The sequence below is a fragment of the Podarcis bocagei genome (assembly GCF_964188305.1).
Source record: "Podarcis bocagei genome assembly, chromosome: 3".
Taxonomy (NCBI): domain Eukaryota; kingdom Metazoa; phylum Chordata; class Lepidosauria; order Squamata; family Lacertidae; genus Podarcis; species Podarcis bocagei.
In genome coordinates, this window is record NC_138127.1 from 3767797 (window position 1) to 3793092 (window position 25296).

At 40.5% G+C, this 25296-nt stretch overlaps 1 long non-coding RNA gene across 1 annotated transcript in view; it reads right to left on the minus strand.

Annotated features, from left to right (window-relative positions):
• Positions 1-8594: 8594 nt before the first annotated feature.
• The window catches only part of LOC308584515, a 55329-nt gene continuing 38627 nt past the window's right edge, over positions 8595-25296 (minus strand). Inside the window, exons 2-3 of the long non-coding RNA XR_014006873.1 lie at positions 9499-9566; positions 8595-8793 (exon numbers count right to left, since the gene is read on the minus strand). This is a non-coding gene — a long non-coding RNA (uncharacterized lncRNA). The remainder of the gene's footprint in view (positions 8794-9498; positions 9567-25296) is intronic.

A 25296-nucleotide genomic window follows, 5' to 3' on the forward strand; every position in this document is an offset into this window, starting at 1 on the left:
TAAAATTAATAATAATAAAATTAATAATAATAATAATAATAATAATAATAATAATAATAATAATAATAATAATAATAATAAATGAGCAAGTCACAAATCTTTTAGCCACACCTCTCCACCCCACCCCTAGTTTCCCTCGGAAGGGGGACATAATACTGGGCCACTTTACAAATGTAGGAATGACTGGAAATACATCTGAAATATCTGCTATATTGGATGTGAGGAACTGTTTCCAGACAGCAAGTCACATCCTGGTTCTCCCATTGCCACCAGTCAGTCACCTGACATCACCATGATGTCAGGTGAGACATCTGTCCTTTGTAGCATGGCTAGAGTTCAAGGCATGCTTCAAAGGAAGATCCAAGCAGATTCAAACGATGCTTGAAGTCAGTCCTGATACAGCAGTGCTTTCAGCAGTGGTTGGTTGCATGAGAGAGATCCCAATGGGGAACTCCATTGTGCAGTGGATCCCAGTGGGCTTTCTGTCATCACCAATCAGCTGGTCAGCAGGGCTGAAGGCAGAAGCAGATCTCCATTGTCAATGAAGATGACCCTTTATTCAAGGAAACGAACGTACCTCGCCCTAGTAGTCTCAGCAACACTTCCCAGTAGATCTTGCACACATGGAGCAGTTTCTAGGACTGAAGGTCCCTGCCTTCCAAACCTCCTCTCTTGGATATTTCCCAAGCAGTCTTCAACCATGTCCATCTACCTCTGACCTGCTCTTCTCATTCCTCTGTGAGCTCTTGGAGACCAGGGGAGCTTGTTGCAGCAGGAGAGGAAGACTATGGATTCTTCAGCAGTCCTTTGACACACTGCCCCAGCTTCAGCTATCTTAAAATAGCTGAAAGACCATCTTGCAGAAGATGGAGATGAAGACTTGTTCTCTGCTGCTCTAGAGGGCAAGACTATAAGTAATGGGTGTGTTGTAAACAAAATCTGCCCTTCTTCCCTTATGGGGTATCCAAGAGCCCGTATAGAGTCCTTAAGTGGATTCCCTATCGGTAGGAGAAAATAACAGAGGCCGACCAGAGAATATTGAGAAGCAAAGCAGCTGGTAAGCCTGATCTTTATCAAAGCTGTTGCAATAGGGTACTCCCCTCACACGCAGGAGGATGGAGGAGGACCCAGAACAAAGGTGTGCCTGCCTTGGAGTCCAAGATCACCCTTCCATACATCATACATACATCACAGCAGGGGTGTAGCCCAAGAACACCCCCAGATACATCATACCTACATCACAGAAAAGGCGGTCTACAACAGAAATTTGAATGTTGTTGTTCCTGTCTGCCAGGTTATCTGATAATGCCTTATCTGATTGCCTTTCTGGCCATTCCTTTGAGATGGTGATTACCCAATTCCTGAGACAATGGGAAGGTTCCCTCACCCCCCTCCCTCCTTGCAGAGAAAACATTTGGTCAGTTTGGGAGTCAAAATGGTTTCAGGACGATCTTCCTGTGCTGCTCCAGACATTTGGTCCACATATCTATGTACGTGCTTGGTTGGTACATTTATGAACATTTATTATATATAGAAGACCTTATTTTTTTATTACAGGTGGAAATGGCAGTGGAGCAGATGTCGGTTAAATAACAGGAGAAACTTTCTGATGGTCAGAGCAATTAGATAGTGGGACAGTGGGTGGTCTTTCACTGGAGCTATTCAAGTAGAATGAAGAGTACCACCCGTTCGGGTTGCTCTCATGTCCTCCTGCACTGTAGATGCTTTATTCCCAAGGGGGTTGAACGAGTCAACCTCCAATGTCCCTATGATTCTATGATATTTAAGCATCTTTTGATTGTTGTTAGCCGCCCTGAGCCCAGCTTCGGCTGGGGAGGGCGGGATATAAATAAAATTTATTATTATTATTATTTATCTTCTTCACAGCCAGTATAGACAGAACACCCCACTTATTTTACAGGGGAGACATTACCCAGCTGGCCCTTTGACCCAGCTTTCAATGCTAGTTTTACAAAGCCAGGGGGATTAGAAGACTGAATACCACTTTTCATGCAATATGAATGAACGAAGCTTCACTGTTCAGATGCAAAGTCACTGCTGGCAAGCAGGTAAGGGCTCGAAGGACGACCGCTGTGTGTACTTTCAACTGCGAAATCAGTACATCACCCCTATTTGCGCAGAGATACGTACATCTCTCCCAACACAAACCCTATTGAGAAAGGAATAACCACAAAGTTTGTTGTTATTCATTAAAAGATTGGTGTGTTAAGTCTTTGGCAGTGGTGTAAACAAAGCCCTTTAACTATACTCCGCTGCACCGAGGAGGGGGAGCCAGCATGTCACCGAGAGGCTGAAAAGAAAAACAGTTTCAGTACAAGTCTATTTTATCTGATTATTTGGTTAAAGGATTAGAAACCGAACCGTTTACTTTTCCAGAGTCCCAGAAAAGTCACAGCTGCAAGACAAGGAAGCTTCCTCGTGCTGCCCTTCCTACGACCTCAGCGCTGACCTGCAAGGACCACCCTTATTAGAGGTGAGAGGTAATTCAGCCTCGACCCTCGCTTTGTCTGGGCCTCCCCTCAGCAGAAACCGTTGGCGTTTTATGAGGGGGATCGCATGTCAGGGAAGCACAGACCAGCGGCCTCCACATGAATTTTGACACAAAGATAGAAGGCCTGGATTTTCTCCTGTGCCACCCAAGCCCTCTGTTCCATGCCCTTTTATAGAGGGGAAAACTACCACAATTTCTCTTCACTTTCACCTGGGATCGGGAAAACCAGTGAAGAAAGAAGCAAACATTAGGGTTGCCATATTTCAAAAGTGGTTGAGCCTTTTCTTTTCTTTTTGGAGGGGGCAAAGTTGTTGAGTCATTTTTGGCAAAATCTCCCAAAAAGAAGATTTTTTTGAGCTATTTTAGAGGAAATTCACCCCAAAATCAACATGTCCGACAAAGGTTGCCATATGCCCGGGCATTTTTACCAACTTTCGGAAATTCCACCCAGACGCTATTTCTGACGGACGAATCTCGGTAATGTCCTGGAAATCCCAGACGTGTGGCAGCCCTAGTTTCTGTAAATTTACCACAACAATTTTGCTTTCACGGAATTTACCAGTGTGCCCATGCTGGCAGCCATCTTACCACACTTTTACCCACACGCCACCACTAAGTGTGGCCGCTTATGCATCATCGTGGCTGCACATGCAATTTGCAAATTTGCAAATATGTATATGTACAGCTGCAAATTTAGAGGGGGAAAAACACTAAAATTTAAATAAAATTGCATAGTGTGGAAGGCTGTGACCAGTTGGCTCATGTGCTTATTCGGTTAGCTGCCAATGGACAATTTCAATGTTCCTTGCTCATGTTTCTTATGACCCTTCAAACAGAGGGCTGTCCTTTGTAAAATAGGCCACCCTATCTGTACCAACCTACTACTACTACTATTACTACTACTACTACTACTAATAATAATAATAATTTATTTATACCCCGCCCACTCTGGGCGGCTTCCTACAGAATATTAAAAGCGCAATAAGACATCAAACATTAAAAACTTCCCTAAACAGGGTTGCCTTCAGATGTCTTCTAAAAGTCTGATAGTTATTTATTTCTTTGACATCTGATGGGAGGGCGTTCCATAGGGCAGGCACCACTACCAAGAAGGCCCCTCACTTCTCACAGGGAGGGAACCACCAGGAGGCCCTCAGAGGAGGACCTCAGTGTCTGGGTAGAACGATGGAGGTGGAGACGCTGCTTCAGGTATACTGGAACCGAGGCCGTTTAGGGCTTTAAAGGTCAACACCAACACTTTGAATTGTGCTCGGAAATGTACTGGGAGCCAATGTAGTTCTTTCAGGACCGGTGTTATATGGTCTCGGCAGCCACTCCCAGGCACCAGTCTAGCTGCCGCATTCTGGATTACATAATGAAATCCACCTGGGCAGGATGACACAGGTGACCAAGGATGAGGGGTTGTTTTTTTTACTCCTACAGTAGTATGGCGGTCTAGATGGGCTCAATGTATATATTTAAGGTTGCCTTTGATTTAATGCCTATTGCATGGTAGTCTGCACCTCAACAGCAAAATCCCTTCAGATATAGCATCAGCTCCTGCGCTCTTTGGAAAATCTAAGCCTTTTTAGGAGCTGGTTCGTTTTTAAGGTCTTAGAAAGTCCTGCAGGGTTGCTTTAAACAGCAATGAAAGGCTGATTCAAGCTGTTAAATTTTATGTTGTGTGTAACGTTGTAATTGATGTCAAGCCTTTTGCATATTCTTAACACTGGCACTAGGCAGCATCTAGAACTGAAGGCACTTGGTTTCAGGATTAGGTTGCAGAATCACAGGCCGGGTGGCAGAGTGGGAGTTTATTACCAAGATATGAAGTTAAAACACAGAATGATTAAGGAGTCGCCAAATATAGCCAATTTCCTTCCCATCCGTTTATTTTGGTGGCTTTCGGTATTTTGCTTCACACCGCTTCTCCCGTAAATGGATATAAAACTTTATTGCCCTTGTAAAAGGCAAGCTGTGTGAGTTCGGATGCTTCTGTGTGTTTGGGAGTACATAATTGTTCCTTTTTCGCAAAACTACACTCACCTGGGCCTTAGTAGAATGAGCAAAACAACTGCTCCACAAAAGGAGCCCGCCAGGGACGCATTGCGTGTTAACATAATGGAGCACTGTCAGAGCGTGTTGAATTTGTCAACTTTCAAATTCCAGAAAAATGAGCGGTGCTAAAAGTTGTAACATGACTTTGGAATTCAAATTTTTTTTTTACTCAAATTAATATAATTTAGCTTTTCTTGGTAAGTGAAATGTGTGTAAAACTACAGAGAAATCATTAAAAATGACTGTCAAGTACTTGAAATTATATTATATATGGATGTCGATATTATTGTTGTTACTATTACTATTATTTACTTCTGACATTTTCAGAGGGCAAAATTAAAATTCTTTGGTTTTCCAAAAGGAGTTTATGTGCTTTTTCATCAAATGTAGACTTACCGAGCTCGGATATAAGATCACCAGGTTAATGTGCCAGACTAATGGGATAAAAAGGAGTGACAATCCCGGGACCGGGGGAGGGGACGCTGGAAGAAGATTGGATTGTTTTTATTCTCTTTTTTATCATCAGAAATGTTTTATGAACGTTGCAAAAATGTTGAAATGAAATTACTTGGCTCTTGTAAGAATGTTTAAAGAACTAGGTAAAAAGGTAATGGTTATGAGAAGCTGGTAAAAATAAGATTTAAGTTTTAAGTTTTAAGGTTTTTTATAAGATAAGATGAAAATAGAGCAAGGTAATGTAATGACAGAATATTATGAATTATGGAAAGGATTTGCTGTGACAATTATTAATCACGATACAAGAGATGGGAGGAGGAGGTCATGGAAAGAAGGTAATGAAAGTGGAGAAATTGAAAATGATGGTTTTTTTTGTTGTTTTTTTCTGTTTTTGTCTTTTTTCTCTGTAATTTTGTCTTTTTTTTTCCTTTGTAATTTTAAAAAATTCTTTTTTCAATAAGTATCATTATAAAAATAAATGTTGTCCAATCAAAAAATAATCGCAGAATTGAGTTCCTCACACCCAAAGACGTATTTTTAAGACCCCTCGCTGAAGAAATTTGCAAAACCCCTAAAAAGACAAGCCCTAAATTGGAGCAGAAAACCCCCAAATTAACATAGGCCTCTCAGTTTCCCTTTCTCTAATAGACTGCCATTTGTTTATAAAGCAGCATCTATGCAAATGACGCTTTACAAAGCTTTGTATGTAGCTCTCCTCACCCCCTGTACAGACTTGTAAACATCTCAGGAATGAAATAATTTCCTAACTACGTTTACAAATGTAGTATTATTCTAACTACAGTATTTTGAAAGAGGCTCTTGCTCATTCTCTGGTCATTTCTCATCCAGACTACAGCAATTCCTCCTTGCCAGTCTCCCTTCCTGCTATTTCCCCCCTCTTCAGTTACATCAGAGTGAATCTAAGTTTGCAATCCTATCTGCACCCTTATTGGGGAACAAGCACCTTTGAACATAGCAGGATTTGTTTCGAAGTAAATATGCATAGGATTGCCCTGTAAAGGTGTAGCTACACATTACACATAAACACATGTCGTTGAGCCTCAGGCTAATGTTGCTGTTCCCAGCTTTCGAACTCCTTGCCCCTTGGAAAGGGCTGGTGCCCACATTTAGGCATCAGGTAGAATCACATTTTTTAAAAAAACAACAACAATTATTTATCATTTATTATTTATTTTAGAGCATTTCTAAACTGCTTAATATTTTTCCCCTTAAATCTCTACATGGTGTACCCTATCTCCAATATAAAAACGGTACCCATTAAAACTGAAATATACGTGTTTTTAAATTGTTTTTGTTGGTTTTTGCTTTGTTTTGTTAGTCCATGTAGCGTTTTTGTATTGTATTTGTATTTGTATTGTTTTTTTTCTTTTCTTTTTTGTTTGTAGTGTTGTGTTGAAAATGTTGAAAAAGTAATAAATATCATTTTTTTAAAAACAACAACACTGAAATATACGCTAAAACTAATATTTATAACAATATTTAAAACCCATTTAAAAAGGGTAAAGGACCCCTGACAGTTAAGTCCAGTTGTGAACGCTCATCTCGCTTTACTGGCCGAGGGAGCTGACGTTTGTCCACAGACAGTTTTTCTGGGTCATGTGGCCAGCATGACTAAGCCGCTTCTGGCGAAACCAGAGCAAGTAATTTCGTTGTCCCCGAGAGGGGGCAATGACAATAAAGATATTATTATTATTATTTCACAGAAATGGCATTTACCTTCCTGCTGGAGCGGTACCTATTTATCTACTTGCACTTTGATGTGCTTTCAAACTGCTAGGTTGACAGAAGCTGGGACAGAGCAAGGGGAGCTCACCCCATTGTGGGGATTCGAACCCCCGACCTTCTGATCAGCAAGCCCTAGGCTTTGTGGTTTAGACCACAGCACCACCCACATCCTATAATAGTATATAAAACCCATAGTAGTATATAAAAGCAAATAAAACAAAGGATTCACATGTAAGCTTCTGATGATTGCCAGTGCTACTGTGAGATGGTACATGTGTTATAGTTTTCAAGTATTTTTTATTAAGTGTAATTAGGCTCTTGTATATGCTCCCCCTCCTTCACTTAAAATTACCTTCAGTTCTAACATTCTTATACTGGCTCCTTGTCAATATCAATTTCATTAACTCTGTTCTGATTCAAATCATGCATTCACTGAATGCAGAGGTTGGTTGGAGGAGACCTCTTTCTGACCTCCATGTGCCCAGCTGAAGGTTAGTATAGAGTCTATCTATGCAGAACTGACCACATGACATATAGGGTTCCTAATTGTGTGGAGAGACCACAAAAAAACCCTGTCCCCAGTGAATGTGTGAAGAGGACGCTTGTCACTAATTTTAAGACTCTCTCCTTCTCGTCTATAAGTTTACAGCTTTTTCATTGGGTGAGTTGGAAGACTGAATGGCATGTGCTCCTTCAAACATTCCCTGCTGATCATTCCTTCCTTTCCAAATGAGCCACCACAAAGCTACTTTTTTCTCCTTCAGGGAAAAAGCAGCTTGGGGAAAACGATTTTGAGAGGAAAAAACAAGTGATAGGGAAAGAATTAAGCATCCCCTCTCCATCCACCTCCACTCCTCTCCTAACTGTAGTCTCCCAAAGCTGCCTTTCATTAAGAAAATGTAGAGAATTGCATGGAAAACCCAGCATAACATGTATTTTTAACACAAACTGCCACAGTCATAAATGAAGATACACTGGAAATTTTTGTTCTGCAAAAAAGAGACTTCTTGAGCAAGATGGTTTCTAAGAATGCAGTCCTATGGGAATAAGTTTCATTGACTAAAATAAAATAAAATAGGATGCATGTCTGAATAACTATACAGCTATAAGTGGTAACTCCAATGAACTTTCACATAGTATTGTTTTGTTGTTGTCACTCATTTTAAAAAATCTGGCAATTCCTTGTGGAGTGATCTGAGTGGCATTTCCGATTCTTTCATGCATTCTGGAGAATTACTAGCTTTGCATAGAAAAATGTAGTTCCCCTTGCCTGGGTCATAGCATCTTAAAATATCAAAAGCAGCAGGAGGGACGTCCCACTGCAAACTAAATTGCTATCACACACAGTGGGAAGTGTGAAAAATGGGGAGGAGAAGGCCATATGGATGAAAGCAATCAACTAATGTAGGATCAAAGATTTTTTTTTCTTTTTCAAATGGCAAAACTAGGAACAACAGAAATGTCACACAAAAATGTAACTATAGTTAAAAAAAACTTCATTGTATCAAGACCTTTAAAAAACAAACAAACCCCAGACCAGACCACACATAGGGCAATTGCATTCAAAATATGTGTCTCTTTTCCTATCCAAAGCACTATTGGGTTACCAAATCCATAACCTAGCGTTTTGTCCATGAAATACAGCATATAGTATCTTCAGTCTTATGATGTGAAGGTTGATCCAATCAAAGCTACTCCTGTGTATAAATATTTCTGAATTCTGCTCCTATCAGAATTCTATAAACCAGAAGTGGGGAATCCCTGACGGAAAACCATCGGGGGGCACATTTCACTAGCAGGAAAAGACAGATCCAAAAGTGGGTGGGGCCAGACCTACATAGAATCATACCCATGTACAGTATACACAATCAAATGTGTATTTACCATGTGCTCAGAAGCATAATTTAATTCTTAGAAATTCCAGTCAAGTTTCACCTTCCATTTTCTCCATAGATGACTTCTTCTTCTCTTACAAGTTGATGATGCTGAGGAACTCTCCAGCACTACTGTATCTTTCCTGACTGAGCAAAAAGCAGAATATAAAGAATGTCAACTGTCCAACAAGCCATTCAAAGCCTCAAATTTCAAAATGCAATCAAATTCCCTCCAAAATTGCATGCATGCAATTCCAAAAGTCACTAATATCAATAGAACATACTTGGAATCAAGTATTTATAGGACTGTAGCAACAGTCTTTGCAAAATATCAAGAGGATTTGAGTGTGTGCTGCAGGCTACAGAAATGGCCTTTGTCTTCACTTAATGAACAGAATCTGTGGTGTCCAGTTGCCTATTACCAGAACTGAAGAAATGCATAACCACAGAAGAGGACAAGATTTGAACAAAAATTGCATGGGCTGATTCATATGTACAGGTGCAAATTTAGAATTAATTATTATCATTTAAATACAAATACATCTCACTGTAGGGGGAAGACCAGGTGACCTATGTGTTTGCTCATTCGAGGTAGTAACTGTTGATGGGTAACTTCAAGGCCCCTGCTCTCCTTTCTTGTAAGTTCTTTCTCTTTAGTAGCCCCTCAAATACTTGACAGTCTTCGATAAAGAGGACACATAGCTATCTTAACAGAACCCCATTGTTTCAGGAAGACTTCCGTGCAATGTTGTGCTAGCTATTAAGTGAGGGGGTGAATAAATTGGATAAAATACTCTGAGCAACTGACAGGTCTTATTCTTCGTACCTAAGGTAGCCACATGTTCCACTTACTTTGGTTTTCTTGCGAATTCCTTCATGTAAACAAACTTTGTGTCCTTTTGCTGTATGCTTCAAAAGACCTGCAATTACAATTTTATAGCTCAGTGTTACAAGATGATGGTATCTCAAGAGAAGGTGACAGTAAGTTAACAGATAGGTCCCCAAGGGCGACTGGCCCAGACCTACAGACTCCCTTCTCCAAACAGAAAAGCAGGCACAATTAGCAACTTTCAAAATGATAAATTTCTTTGTTTCACCAACCCAGCCTAATGCAATTGGATGGAATCCCTTTGCATCCACATTTTGTGCTAATTAACTCCTAGTGTTAGGACTGGTCAGGTAAGAGCTGCCAGCTCATTTAGAGGGCATTCCCTACAACGGCATGTAATAGTGATAAGTATAAAGAATTCAAAAATGAACCTATTATGAAAGGAATAAGCTTGAAATTAAAACGCAAGACTGTTTTTTTAATCAAAAGTTTATTTCCTTCAGCAATGTCTGTTGATATTAACTAAATCCCAATAGCAAACAAAGCCATGTATTGTATACATTTGATTAAAAAAAATTGTACGCCTATTTCCTAAGCAAGGATAACTGGAATGTTTGGATAACAATACTGTATGAGAAAGGTGGCTCAATTAGTGTGAGAAAGGTAATCTATGAAAATAGAGCCCATTATATGCTTTTGTTTTCCATATACTTATGGTTTAGATGCACAGTAATTTTGCGAGGGTTCACATGATTCAATGCTTCCCCATTAAGGGGAAAAATTATGCACATAGAAACCTAGAACTTCAAGGAGAAGTTTAGTCTAGAACTCTTCCTTCTTGACACACTACCTTTCTGTTTGCAAGGAATCTTTTGGTATGGTGGAACATTCACTCATGTAGCCCAGACAGGGGTTTACCACTCTGTCTGCTATTAATGAGAACCAGGCCTTACAACCTTGACTGGTAGCAATTCAGGCTAAAAATAATTCTATGTAAATAGAATACAGGGAAGAGTTTGCTCTTCCAGAGTCCTTTGATGACATTCCAGTTGGGAGTTCTAAAATATGATTTGCCATCCCTTTTAACATTTTTTTAAAGGATGTTCTATTCATCTCCTTTCCCACAAGGTGCTAATTTTAATTTGAATAAACTTAAAATGCATACACGCCCTGTTTTAAGGAGTAACCATAGCCCTATTCACCTGAATGCAGGTGGGCTTAAAGTGTGGAGGGGGGAGGAACACACAGAGAAGCCCTACACTGAATTTCCTGGCACATGCTAGCTCTGCTTCAGATCTTCTCATCTTGAGAGGGAAGATTTGAATTCTAAACCCTTTCAGGTAAGCACCATTAGAATCCCAATTGCATTGGGGTCCCTGATACAGGCTCAGGTTCTTTATTATGAGGAGGATGCTGAACATATTCAGATGAAATAAAAAAATTCCTTCCAGTAGCACCTTAAAGACCAACTAAGTTAGTTCTTGGTATGAGCTTTCGTGTGCATGCACACTTCTTCAGATACACTGAAACAGAAGTTGCCAGATCCTTCTATATAGTGAGAAGGTGGGGAGGGGTATTACTCAGAAGGGTGGTGGGAATGGGAGATTGGCAGGTAGCTGAGATGAGCCTGTTGACGACTCTTAACAACTGTAATAGGTCTTACAGGAAAAGGCAAGGGGTGAGAAGGTGAGAAATGGCTTAGTCATGTATAATGAGATAAGAATCCAATGTCTTTGTTCAGACCAGGTCTCTCCATGGTTTTAAGTTTGGTAATGAGTTGCAATTCAGCAGCTTCTCTTTCCAGTCTATTTCTGAAATTCCTTTGTTTGAAATTCCTTTCTTTGAAGGGAGATGAATTAGCTCACAATCTCCCTTCAGGCCTCCCCTCTTAATTTAGGAAAGAATGGAGTTAGGCCAGCATATTCAGTGATACCGGGGGTGGGGTTTGCATGTAATAATAATAATAATAATAATAATAATAATAATAATAATAATAATAATTTATTTATGCCCCACCTACTCTGGGCGGCTCCCAACAGAATATTAAAAACACAATAAAACATCAAACATAAAAAACTTCCCTAAACAGAGCTGCCTTCAGATGACTTCTAAAAGTCAGATAGTTGTTTGTTTGAATGAATGAATGAATCTTTATTTGCATCAGCCATCGGCCATAGCAATAAAACAACAATACAATATACAAAGTATAGAACTAAAAAGGCAATTATATAAAATACATTTTAGGGTTTTGAATCAGTAGTCAAATAGTGGATCTTATTCCAATTGCCCCAGCTAAAAACCTGGCAACCTTTGCTGTCACCTGCTCATCTTGATCTGCCAAGAGAAAAGACACTGTGGCAGTGGTTGGGTGACCCGGAATGGACAATAAAAGAGGGGTGATAATCTCATTCCTCAAGTCTTTATAAAGAGTGCAAGCCAGAAGGGCATGTGCCACTGATTCAGTACTGCCATCTCCACAGGGGAATAAGCGTTTTTCGTGTGGAATCTGTTGGAATCATCCCTCAAGTACAGCCAAGGGCACTACATTCAATCTTGCAAGAGTAAAAGTGTATGTTTTAGAATTGCTAGGTTACGCAGATAGGGCGCCAGAGAGTCGAAATGGGAAGGTGGAAAATAGTCATAGCATGGGCAAAATTTCCCTATTGTGGCCAAGTTGTTCTGATGCTCGATATCATTGAGGCGCTGACAAATTAAACTGTTTGCTTTACCAAAACCCAAAGTGAGTAGCTGTTGTGATAAACCACAAGAGTGAAGTTTTTGATAGACAATTTTAGTCCAGGTGCTCTTGGGACAATCTTGCAGCACTAGGGATATTAGACTGGGGGGATTTGAGTTTAGGCGAAGCCAATAGTTAAGTGTCCTACGCCAGATCCGTAATTCTACCGATGGAAGATTAGCCTCTAGGCGCAATGATGCATTTGGGACACAGGGTGGTACAGAGAAAATTTGCCTTAAGAACTTTGATTGGACAGCTTCCATCGATCCAAGGTGAGTGCCTGTCCAAATCTGAGCCCCATATAATAACTGTGCTAGGGGCTTAGCTTGGAATCAGATAGTTGTTTAGTACCTTGACATCTGATGGGAGGGCATTCTACAGAGCGGGTGCCACTACCAAGGAGACCCTCTGCCTGATTTCCTGTAACCTCACTTCTCACAGTAAGGGAACCACCAGAAGGCCCTTGGAGCTGGACCTCAGTGTCCGGGCAGAACGATAGGGGTGGAGACGCTCCTTCAGGTATACTGCACCTGCCCTCTCTGCACATTTGGCAAAACACCAGAACAGGGCTAATGTCAAGTCAGCTTCAACATAAGACATGAATTGCATTCAGACATCACATTTCTGATCCTCCTACCCATGATCCTTCAACCCATTTCCTCCTTTCTTCGTGTACATGGAGAAGTTTGGGGTTTGATCAAACCATAATATCCTGTTACATCCATACTGGCAAGCTATGGTTTGAATAAGCCCTTCAGACTAAGATTGTAAACTACAGCTGAGTGCGGACTTGCAGCCCTGGCTTGGAAGACTCATCATCTTCTCCTCCAATACATGGTGGGAAGAGCACCATGCCAAGAGATAATAAGCCATAATGCATTGGCAAAGCTGCTTATCTTGTTTGCACACCACTTATGTTGACCCCATCCAAGAAGGATCTGTTGTGTTCCTTTGCAGTATACTACAGCAGGAAGTCTAGCTGAAGTAATGAGATGCCATTTGGCTGAAAAGCCAGACAAAATCAAGAAGGTTGGCAGCATGTGCCCAATTTACATTAAAGTTTTATTTTATTTTTTAAACCCAGAGAGAGCAAGAAAGAGCAGACCACCTTGTTTAGAAATTGGCCGAATGGCAACTCTAATTCTCCTTGATCACACTTTTTTTGCCTTTACTTAGTAACATAATGCTCTGTTTAGCAAATGTATATATATAGAAGAGGTAGCACATATGAAACAGAAAAATGTTCTACTGAATGCTTAAGTCACATTTTGACGAAGTAGTCACATTGAGTGAAAGTGAGCTGAAATTAAGTTTCAGAACAAGTCCTACTAATTCAGCATTGCACCACCGACTTCTCTCCAAAATGAAATTAGAGAACCCTAAAGTGAGACTGGTAGCTCTTGGTCGTAAAGAGATCATGCTTGGCCCATCTTACATTTGCAAAAGAGCAAGAAATAAGCACAAATTCAGTTTAAGGGGCACAGAATGTGGCAAGTAATAAATGCTACTTCAAATGAACACTGATGAGAACGGCATTGATAATGGCAACGTTTGTGATTTTTCCAGTTTTATTTTATTTTATTTTATTCCCCCCCCCAAATTTTTTTATTAAATTTTCCACAATTATAATGCTTATGACCAAACAAAGAACAAAAAGAAAGGACAAAAAAAGAAAACATATCAAATAAGAAAAAACAGTACAAAACATTACCAGAAAGACATAACCAGCACCAATCTAATCTCTCAGTATGGATTTCTTATCTTCCCTATTACATTTCAAACTCATAACCAATAGCTCTATCTTTTTCTACTTTGTAACACTTCGTATATTTCTCCTTACAAAACATCTTGTAGACCTACTAGCATAATTTGTTGATTACAGTTGCTCTTCAAATAATTCATATACTTATTCTAATCTTCTGTAAATCTCTGGTCCCGCAGGTTTCAAATCCTTCCTGTCATTTTGTCCAATTCTGCATAGTCCATTAATTTTGTCTGCCATTCTTCTTTCGTCAGAATTTCTTCTTGTTTCCATTTCTGGGCTAACAATACTCTTGCCGCAGTTGTTGCATATAAAAACAATTTAACATCTTGCTTATTAATGTCCTGAACTATAACACCAAGTAAAATGCTTCTGTTTTTTTTTTTAATGTATATTTCAACATTTTTATTTTTAGTTTGAAATATACATTGAAAAATTCCACACAAAATAATGTTGATGCAGTCATGTGATCATGCACCTAGGTGGCCAGATTTTTAAAAGAGATGGGCAAACCAAAAACTGCAGCATAATGTACTTGTTCGGCAGTTTGAATGAAACATGGAAATCAAAAGTAGGGGACTGGCAATTCACAAACTCCGGTCATTGGGAACCTGAAAATCTAGAGCCAAATGTGTACAGAGAGAATCTCATATGAATTCCTGTACATCAGGCTTCTCTCAAAGAATCCTGGGAACTGTAGGTTAGTGAGGATGCTGAGAATGAGAAATAATTGGTTCCCTTCAAAATATTTCAGTTCCCAAGGTTCCTGGGGCGGCGGGGGGGTGACTATTAAAACTGATTTAAATCTACATCCTTAAGGCATACAGTCCAACTTTATTCTCTTCACTCTAAGAAGAGGTCAAATGAAGCTGAAATTCATAGCATTTGCAGTTCTGTTACTGGCCTGTTTGTGACATTATAGCCTTAAGAATGCTTTCCTGAAAACCAATGATACAAAAATTCTCTTTTTCAGTCTGGAATTCAAAAATTATACTGGATTTTTATATAACACAATACACTATGTTCTCTATATTCTGCAGCTGTTAAAACTATGCAGAACTTACAGTCCTGCCGTAACTAAGGCAAAAATTCATCCACTTGAAGTTACAAGCTATGAAGTTATGAAAGCTGCTGACTCCTGTGAGTCTATTCTATATTTGAACTTGAACTCTTGACTCATTCTTAGCCCTTCTTCATCCACCCGAGTGACGATGACACCACTACCAGCACACAGAAGTCCTGACTGTGTAGATCTTGGTGATTTTCCAAATGACAAACTTGCACAAAAAGATGCATCTCAAAATAGTTAGTGCTCAGTCATTTAATACTAAATATTGAAGCTATGTATCTCCAAGTAAACATCTGCAAAGTATTTTCAATGGCCAGAATAAATTCTTATATGTTTCTGAGCCAATTAGTGATTTAAAAAAGCCAAAAGGGCCCCAGGAAGTTTTTGTAATAGTGATTTAAACAAACGCACACAAGGAAGCATGCATACACACCAGGATTGTGGTTGGGCATGAGAGAAAGAAATGAAGGGAGCAGTGAGACTCTACACCAGGGGTCAGCAACCTTTTTCAGCCATGGGGCAGTCCACCGTCCCTCAGACCATGTCGTGGTCCAGGCTATATTTTTTTTTGGGGGGGGGGAATGAACGAATTCCTATGCCCCACAAATAACCCAGACATGCATTTTAAATAAAAGGGCACATTCTATTCATGTAAAAACACGCTGATTCCCAGACCGTCCGCACGCCAGATTGAGAAGGCGATTGGGCCGCATCCAGCCCACGAGCCTTAGGTTGCCTACCCCTGCTCTACACCCTGAATCAGGAAAGAATCTGTCTGTGGAAATGTCTCACTTCTGGATTTTCTTGCACACCAGCAATAAGTTGTTTGGTTTTTAAAAGCTGTTGCTGATGAACTGTTGTTAGTCAAGGTTCAGGGTCTGGGTCTTTTTTCAGCTAATTGTTTCTAAATATTTACAGATTGCAGTTTCATAAAAATATAGTAACATACAAAATGACAATAAAAGTGCCATAAAAAAAATCAGTAAATAAATGAGGAAGGCCAATTTTGGCCGCAAGAGTGGTCTGTAAAATATGCCATACATAAAATAGCCAAATAACATATTCAGGGCCTACATTTAGGATAGTTTTACACACACAGTATCCTCAGATAGCTCCAGTACCGCAAAGCCACTCCCGATCTCGAGAGGGGGTGGGGTTGCGGGCTCACGACCCCATCAACAATCTCGCGGGGCTAGCGTCAGCCCGCGAGAAGCAGGGATTCCCCCAGCTCATCAATATTCACCGCCCACAGCTGCAGCCAATCGGGAATGCCATCACCTCCCCCAAAGATTGAAGGGTAGTTCGTTAAAGGACTCCGGGGGGCGTCGCCTCGTCCGAAACCTACGGAGGCTAGGGCCTAAAGCGCGCCCCCAAGCGGTGACCCCCTGGGGGGCGCCCAGGGATGTGCATCTCGGGGGCTCCCCCGGTTGGTGCTTAACCCTTCCCGGTTAGACCGGATAGTCTGGTAGGGCCAATGCCTAAAGCCAATTCCGCTCTTTCCTGTAATCAATAAAGTTGTGGCCATTTTCGCCCATTAACCTAAATTTGGTGTCCGGTGTCTTTATTTACTTCATCTTGGGGATGGGGTGGGAATTGCCACGCAAAAACAAACAAAGCTAAAACAGTAACACCTCCCTGATTGACAAAGCAATAGAAACTTCAGAGTGAAGTTTCACTGCATTGACTTGTGTGAAGAATATATCCTCTACATGGACTGCTGCTTCATTTTGAAACTGCAAAAGTACTGTAGGGCGCACGCAGAAATGTCCGCTGAAAATATTCGGAGAAGGACAGGGCAGCGTCAAGCTGTCCTTGAAGCACACGTGTGCACACAAGACAAGAGACGGGTGAAGGCTGGGTGCATTGTCAAAGCTGTTTTCTTAACCTCTGCAACTCAGGTCTCAGATATGCTTGCCTCTACCCTCACCCCTCCAACGTCTCCCAGTGTGCTGTGCAGTGTCAGCCAAAACACCCAAAAGCCTGAGTAAAAACAGCTCTCTGTTGAAGGAGGGAGCGGGGTGGGGCAGAGAATCTGGCTTCTATGCAATTTTTTCTTGTCGCATTCCAACAAAGTCAGTGACAACAGTTAGCGTGCGCAGCCAAGGAAACGTAATCCGAACCGTTGCTTATCAATTAAGATCTAAACCCCGAGTCCTGGATCCTTTGAAAGTTGTTACTGTTGGATGCTGTTATCTAGCTGTTCGGTGGCTTTGGGGAGACCAGTTGATGCCCTCCGTCTGGATCCTGACAGACAACAATGCAAGCTATCGCTCCATATGGTCTTAATTAGTTGTCTAAACAAAAGCGTATGTACAACATTGTTACGAGGGGCAGGCTCGCTTCTCAGGGTGCAATCCGCCTACAGTAAGGTCAATGAACATTTCGTCACTGAGTTTAATGGAAGGTGGATCCCACCCTCAGTATTCTGGCTTGCTCCTTTTATTCCTGGCCAGAATCATAAGATGACACAATGTCAAGTTTTTTTCTTGTGTTGGGCTAAATAAAGGGATTAGCTGCTAACCGGATGACAGGTTTGTTAATTTAGTTTCATCTCACCTTCATTGATGCTCTTATACAGGGGAGAAATAATAAAAATAATATAATAATCGTTTATTATTTATACCCCGCCCATCTGGCTGGGTTTCCCCAGCCACTCTGGGCGGCTCCCAACAGAATATTAAAAACACGATAAAACATCAAACATTAAAAACTTCCCTAAACAGGGCTGCCTTCAGATGTCTTCCAAAAGTCAGATAGTTGTTTATTTCCTTGACATCTGGTGGGAGGGTGTTCCACAGGGCAGGCACCACTACCGAGAAGGCCCTCTGCCTTAAATAAATAACACTTCCGTGTGATCACTAAAATCAAGCTAGCCAAGATCTAGTTCTCTTACCACTCAGATAACCCATTATTGTTGGATGGGTATGAAGGTAGCTTTGCTACAGGGAATGGGCTCAGATCATCTGCAGGTAACATAGCTGCTTGCTATGTTTCTTTCCTAAAGGTGAAGTACACTCCAGTGTTGGGAAATGGAGCATACATCTTAAATTTAAAGGGGGGGGGTTGTGAAATTATAGGTGGTTGCTGCAGCAGAGGGGAATTTACTGGTGAACTTTATTCCAAATTAGACAGATGATAGATAGATAGATAGATAGATAGATAGATAGATAGATAGATAGATAGATAGATGATATAGATGATAGATTAGACAGACAGACAGACAGACAGACAGACAGACAGACAGACAGACAGACAGATAGATGATAGATGAATGAGTCCTTGCTCAGTCATAAAAAATGTAAAATAAAAAGGTTAATTGAAAGACAGGTTTCATAATGTTGGGAAGCATTTATTAGTTGTCACCACTAGTGAAATGTTTCTAGGGAATGGCCCACAGTGTGGAGTGAAGGCACATGAGGTGACTACCTTGCTGAAGCTAAGCAGGTCTGGGTCTGGTTAGTCCTCGGATGGGTGACCACTTGGGAATCATATGTATGGTGCCTTGGGAAGAAAGGTGGAATATAAATGTAAGAAAATGTTCAAGACCCAGCCTATGTTTCATGATTGCATTTTCATGATTGTTTGTTTTTTAAACTGTCTTTAATGTTGTATTTTAAATTGCTGCAACCCACACTGGGTCAACAACAACAACAACAAACAACAACAACACATAACTACAAACTACAGTTGAGTGAGCTGTGAGAGTTTTGGCACGCTTCTCTTAGAAAATGTGGCTACCCACACATCCCAGCAAAAATATACAAATATGGGGAGTGTTGTTAACACACAACAATACTTTGTACCCACTTCAATTCCCCACATGAAAAATGCACCTTCTGGAACGTTCCTTATCACTTACTGAAACAATCTGAAGAAAAGAGTGAATTATAGCACTTGAGGCTCCTTACACATACAAGAGAGAGGAACAAAATTAATGGCATATTAAATATTTGCTTAGAAATGGAACCAATGTAATTTCCCCTCTCATTTTCACAGTACGTTTTGGAGTTCTCACATAGATAAATGGCTGCTGGAAGAAATCCCACGGCATAGAATCAATCTTCATTCTTAGGCTTTCTTTGGGTTGGCTGCTCTGATAGGAGCGGCAGCAAGATAAATGTTCCACTAAAACATTCTTGCCATAGGAACAATGTAGCACAAGCAATATCAAGTCCGTCAGCAGTAGTGAACTTGCCTTCCTGAATAGCCTGCGACGAGACAGTTCAGAGGAAGGAAAAATTCATTTCGACAGAGCAGTAGCTCTCTTCATATTTTCTTATAACTGCCATGTGAAATTAAGCTGTTACGGTGAGCAGGGGTGCAAAAGGGGGTTCTGGCTGCAGTACGCTACATGTATATCAGGCACTGTGCCCCATCCACAATAGAGGAAACAATTTTGCATAAAATCTACACATGTGAAATTTGTGGGTACAAATGTGTAAGTAATTTCTAAGCCAATTACCCCTTGGGGAATCTTAAAAGGCTTATAGTATTTATTAAGGAAAATCTTGTAATTATAATTAATGCAAAATAAGAATGGTTATGAATGTAATATTGCTTATCAGTGTGTAACAGGGAAAGGTGAAAGTTTCAGCTCTAGGCAAATCCTAATTATTAATTTGCATGAATCATAGAATCATAGAATCATAGAGTTGGAAGAGACCACAAGGGCCATCGAGTCCAACCCCCTGCCAAGCAGGAAACACCATCAGAGCACTCCTGACATATGGTTGTCAAGCCTCTGCTTAAAGACCTCCAAAGAAGGAGACTCCACCACACTCCTTGGCAGCAAATTCCACTGTCAAACAGCTCTTACTGTCAGGAAGTTCTTCCTAATGTTTAGGTGGAATCTTCTTTCTTGTAGTTTGGATCCATTGCTCCGTGTCCGCTTCTCTGGAGCAGCAGAAAACAACCTTTCTCCCTCCTCTATGTGACATCCTTTTATATATTTGAACATGGCTATCATATCACCCCTTAACCTCCTCTTCTCCAGGCTAAACATGCCCAGCTCCCTTAGCCGTTCCTCATAAGGCATCATTTCCAGGCCTTTGACCATTTTGGTTGCCCTCCTCTGGACACGTTCCAGTTTGTCAGTGTCCTTCTTGAATTGTGGTGCCCAGAACTGGACACAGTAGTTTGCTCATTGTCAGTTGAGTCTTAGTGGTTCACAGTTAGACCAATCAGTTTGTGTTCCAGAAAGGAGGATTCAAAAGGTCAAGTTTTGATAGGCTATTTAATGAATATTCTAGTGACTTTTATTATTCCATAGCTATAGGCCACTGGGCTGGCAGATATGGAGATAATTGAAAGTCATTGGTCAGAAGGGTTCTGAGAAACTGCATATAACTGCAGTCATAGCATTGTCAGTATGGTCTGGTGGTTAGCAGAGACAGCAGAAAAACAGCCTAGGAAGAAGCTGAAGAAGATCAGAATTGTGCAACGAACTCACATTTCATTAACTGTAAACCAGTTCTGTTGCTGCCTTTCATCAATTGTTCTTAAGCTGGCAATAGGACATTCAGGAAAAGGCTGGCAGTGATCCTTCAGAAGGGTGCGTGGAAAAAAAATCTAAGATTTACAATCACCAAGGCCCATGCTTAGATAAATTCAGAATTAAATTGTTGAAAGCAAGCACTGTATTCAGTGCTTATGTAAAGCCTGTATCGTTTATATCTCATAATAACTTTAGCAATTTTACCAAACAGGTCAAACAGCTATTCTTCCCCACTCACCTTTGGGGGGGGGGAGTGCAAAAGATTTTAGCCTTTGACATGGTTATACCGATTTAAGCCACCCACAAGAGACCTGCTATTTTTTCCCTCATGGGTACAAAAGCAATTAATTGACCCCTTTCCCCACAATATTGCCACAGGCAACAGCTCTCTAAATTGCATTTCCCTAAAAGAAAAAGAAAAAAGAAAAAGCCCAGTATGGATAGCAATATTGTACATGTACATCAGCCCTTAGGACAGTCAATAGTGGATGGTGACACTTTGCTAATCTCCTGGCAGGTGAGTCACTGCTGCTTATTGAGAGGGAGAGGGAGGGAGGCAAGGAAGTAGGAAGTTCAGCATTGTGCAAACGCACCAGTGGAGCTAATATGATGTTCCTGCCAGTGTGTTTACACTGCACCAACTTTCCTGCCTCCTTACACCTCCTGCTCACTTCTGGGAGGTCAGCCAAGAACTGCCGCCCCACAGTCCTGTACTGGACAAACTTTGAGTCACTCACTTATGACTTCTCTGCTGGGGATTATCGTTGTGGCAATCTTTATAAATTGGAAATTTGTAAGCATTTTTGTTAAAGAGTCCCAGTAGGCCCTCGATTCAATATTAAAGATATGTGCCCTGTTTATAGGAAGATTTCACACTGATTCATCTCTGAGTCATTTGGTCTTATTTCTGTCAGAATCCCCTGACTGATTGTATGTTTATATTTCGTGTTTATTGCTTAGAAAAGCCCCAAACACGCTTCTTCTTTTCCATTTCTGAGAACAAATTTCAGCAGCTATCAACGCATCAGGCACACTCCTGCCTTTTATAACGGGTCGAAGCTGTAGAACCCTATGACTCATTGGTTTTAATGGAGTGCATGTTTCAACATTGTAATCCAAATCCATACAAGGTCCTCTGGATTAATGTCAGCAAAATAAATCTTCCTACAAAGATTTATGCCAAATGTTCGCTTTCACTCAATAGTCCCTCAGGCTTGTTGGCCTGTCAAATGTGTGACCCTAGAAATATAATTGAGCGTTAAAGGTCCCATGTCAGTTCTGCTAGTACCATCTATAGGACAGAAACTGTCGCCCTCAGCACATTCAGAATAGGGCATGGAGCCATACATTCCAGGTATGGAAGCTCATGCCTTTAGTCTTAAGTGCACAAACAGAAAACCTTTGATAAGGGCATTGCATCAAGTGATCGCTTTCTGGCAGACAGATTGTAGAGCAATATTGCCAGACTAACAATCTGAGTCAGCACTGGCCTAATTGTTTCATTTGAGATCCAGTCATCATAGCTGCGTGGACACGGTTCAATAACGGAGGTGAATTGAGGGACATAAATGAATTTTCTTCAAAAAAATCCTCTAACATTATGTGCAACAAATTGAGATGAGCTGTTCCTACCCAGTAACCCAGTTAAGAATATCTAGGTTCCTCATTATTAGTGAGTGAGCTTTGCTTATGGTTTAGCCAAACTTATGGTTTAGCCATAAGTTTGGCTAAACCATAAGCAAGCATCTTTTTAAATTTATTTCCACTCTATGTTATTTTGCACCTTACATTAGTGAGAAGTGAGGCCTGGCCTAAGTGTGTAACAGCACAGTCCTGTAGTATTAGGATAACATACAATGCTTCAGGTTGAAGGAAGGAGGAGTGGGGATTGGGCGATAGTGTTGAATTTTTTAAAAAACAAACATACTACCAGTACCAAGAGGTTAGCCATATTAGTTGGCTGCCACAAAAAGAGCAGCGAGTCTTGTAGTATCTTAAAGGCTAACAATTTCAATGTGCCGTACGTTTTGGTGGGCCACAGTCCACTGCATCAGAAGCATGGTCTATCCTTAGTTAGGAGCAGGAGGAGAGGAGAAATTTGATTCCATTTGTGCATTTAAAGGCAATTCACACTTTCGGGGGGGGGGGGGAATATGCAAACCAAAACCCATCCTTCAAAATTCGCACATTTCTGAATTTTGCAATTTGTACATATGTTTTCTAGACAAGTAACATATACAGAAATGCATGTACCTGGGCAAAGGGGGCATAAAGATATGACTATTAGTGAAAATGACACAGGGAATTTATTTATTTATTTGTGTGCGTGTGTGTAGTTCATTAAATTTATATTTATTTATTTATTTATTTATTTGTTTGTTTGTTAAGTTTGCAGCATAAAAGCACAAAACAACATAGTAACAAACAAAACAATACACCCCACAAAGTTTAAAAGGCCATAGATTGTTTTGTCAAATATCTGGAAGAAGAGGAAAGTCTTCGCCTGCATCTAAATACCTGTAATGAAGGTGACAGGACAGCCTTTCCTTTGCAAAATGCATATATAATAGGCAAATGGCATACAAAAAATGTGTATATTATGAGAAATTCACACTGAAATGCTTGTATGCTATTTTCTTGAATAAAAAAGTTGACTTTACTTTGAGTTTCTGAGTCTCTGTTCTGACCTGCCTATGACCCAGCCCTGACACACACCATCCCACAGAAGCCTGTATGTGATGTCCTTTTTTGAGAGTAGTTCTGCAAATGCAAGCCACTTTTCAAATGAATTAGTTCTGGCTATTTAAATTGTAACAGGTAAAGCCAATATACAGAGTCTCAATTGCAAATAGTTTTAATGTCACATATAAAAACTATAATTAAATAGTAAATAGATTTATAATTTTAGATAACCAGATTGGTTTCTCTTCAACGCAGAGTTTTTAAAAGCTTCGAGCCTTTAAATCTAGCAATCTTAATGCAGAACATCAATTTTCAGGAACTGATAGGTAACACAATATTTTTCATATTTTCAGCAGAACAAAGACTGGTGAGATCCTGCTCTGAAGCGCTATTGTCTTTGCTTCATCACATGCCCTTAACTCTTATTGGCAAAGTTCTGTTTTTCTGGGCTTGCGATAAATTGACTATCTTTTCTCTCCTGTTCTGATAACATGATTTTTGATCTGAGCGAAACATTTGCTTTGATATTGTTGGACTAGCTGTTGGTTATAAAATAAAAATAACCAAAAGGCATATCTTTCTTGGAATGGTACTAGGATATTCGCTGGAGCGACTTCTTTTATGGAATCTTCTGCCATTGTTATCCCTCCTCTGAAATCAGTTCAGCAATAAAAAGTGATGATTAGCTGCACTAACCTTTGTATTCTCCTTCTCCCTGATGAGAGCTATAGATGTCTTTTTTTGGTTGATTTTTCTAACACCGCTTTGAAAGCACATTTGAGGCTACAATGTTAACAAGGAGGCTCTCAAGCCAATCTCATAAATCATGTGTTGCTGAACACCTGTGTGTGTGTGTGTGTGTGTGTGTGTGTGTGAAACCATGATTTAAAATACATTTCTCCTTCAACACCTCCCTCCCCAAATTATTCTATCAACATGACTGCCAAAACACACCTCTATTTTATAGCGATTCTACAATTATCACAGAGAAGGAGTTAAGAGTGTATTTTTTTTCCCAACAGCAACAGCTATATGGTCACCATGGACCAATGGAAGAACAGTGATTATTTTAGTTGTTCTGATGTCACCGAGGGCCTATGCAGGGGACGCAAGGCAGTTGAATGCTGGAAGAGACCAGAGATACCTTAGAACGTGTGGTGTAGTGGTTAAGAGCGATAGACTCGTAATCTGGTGAACCGGGTTCGCTTCCCCGCTCCTCCACATGCAGCTGCTGGGTGACCTTGAGCTAGTCACACTTCTTTGAAGTCTCTCAGCCCCACTCACCTCACAGAGTGTTTGTTGTGGGGGAGGAAGGGAAAGGAGGTTGTTAGCCGCTTTGAGACTCCTTTGGGTAGTGATAAAGCAGGATATCAAATCCAAACTCTTCTTCTTCTTTTTGTACCCTCCAAATGTTTTGGACTATGATTCCTATCGTCCATGACCATTTCTGCCTTAGGTTTGAAGATCTACGAACATTTGGTAAATGGAAATCTGCATATTGCTTGCAAGCCCTGATGTCTTTCAGGTTACAATTTGCTTAGCCAGTTACAGAGCCTTTTTGAGAAAAGCAGGTGGGGAGATTGAATTTACTGCTTTTTATGAGATTTCCTGGTTTCTCGTGACAATCGAGTTGTTTTATCATAGTTCTGTATTTTTAAATTTCTTGTAAAGTTTTTCACCCTAACATTTCATCACATTGAAATTCACAATCCAATGTCTCACTCTTCAGCTTGTTGGAGGGAAAATCCAGCCCCCCGCATTCTTGGGGTTCTCCTGGTCATCCAGAGTAAATTCAGGTGAGGTGTGGTGGGCACATGGAGGGAGGAAATAGAGCCCCATTGTGTGTCACCAGTGGGCATTCCAGAAGGATTTTTCATGTTTTTGCCCCAAAGTGATCTTAAGAGTTTCATGGTAAATATCAGAGTAATACCCCTATACAGGTTTGTCATTGTGTCTTCTAGTGACCTTTCTTTTGGAAACTCTTAAGATATTTATAAAAAGGCATTGGTGGAGGGGAGACATTTTCAGCTATTTTTGTGAAGATTGACCATTAATATAGCTTATAATGCGGTCTGCA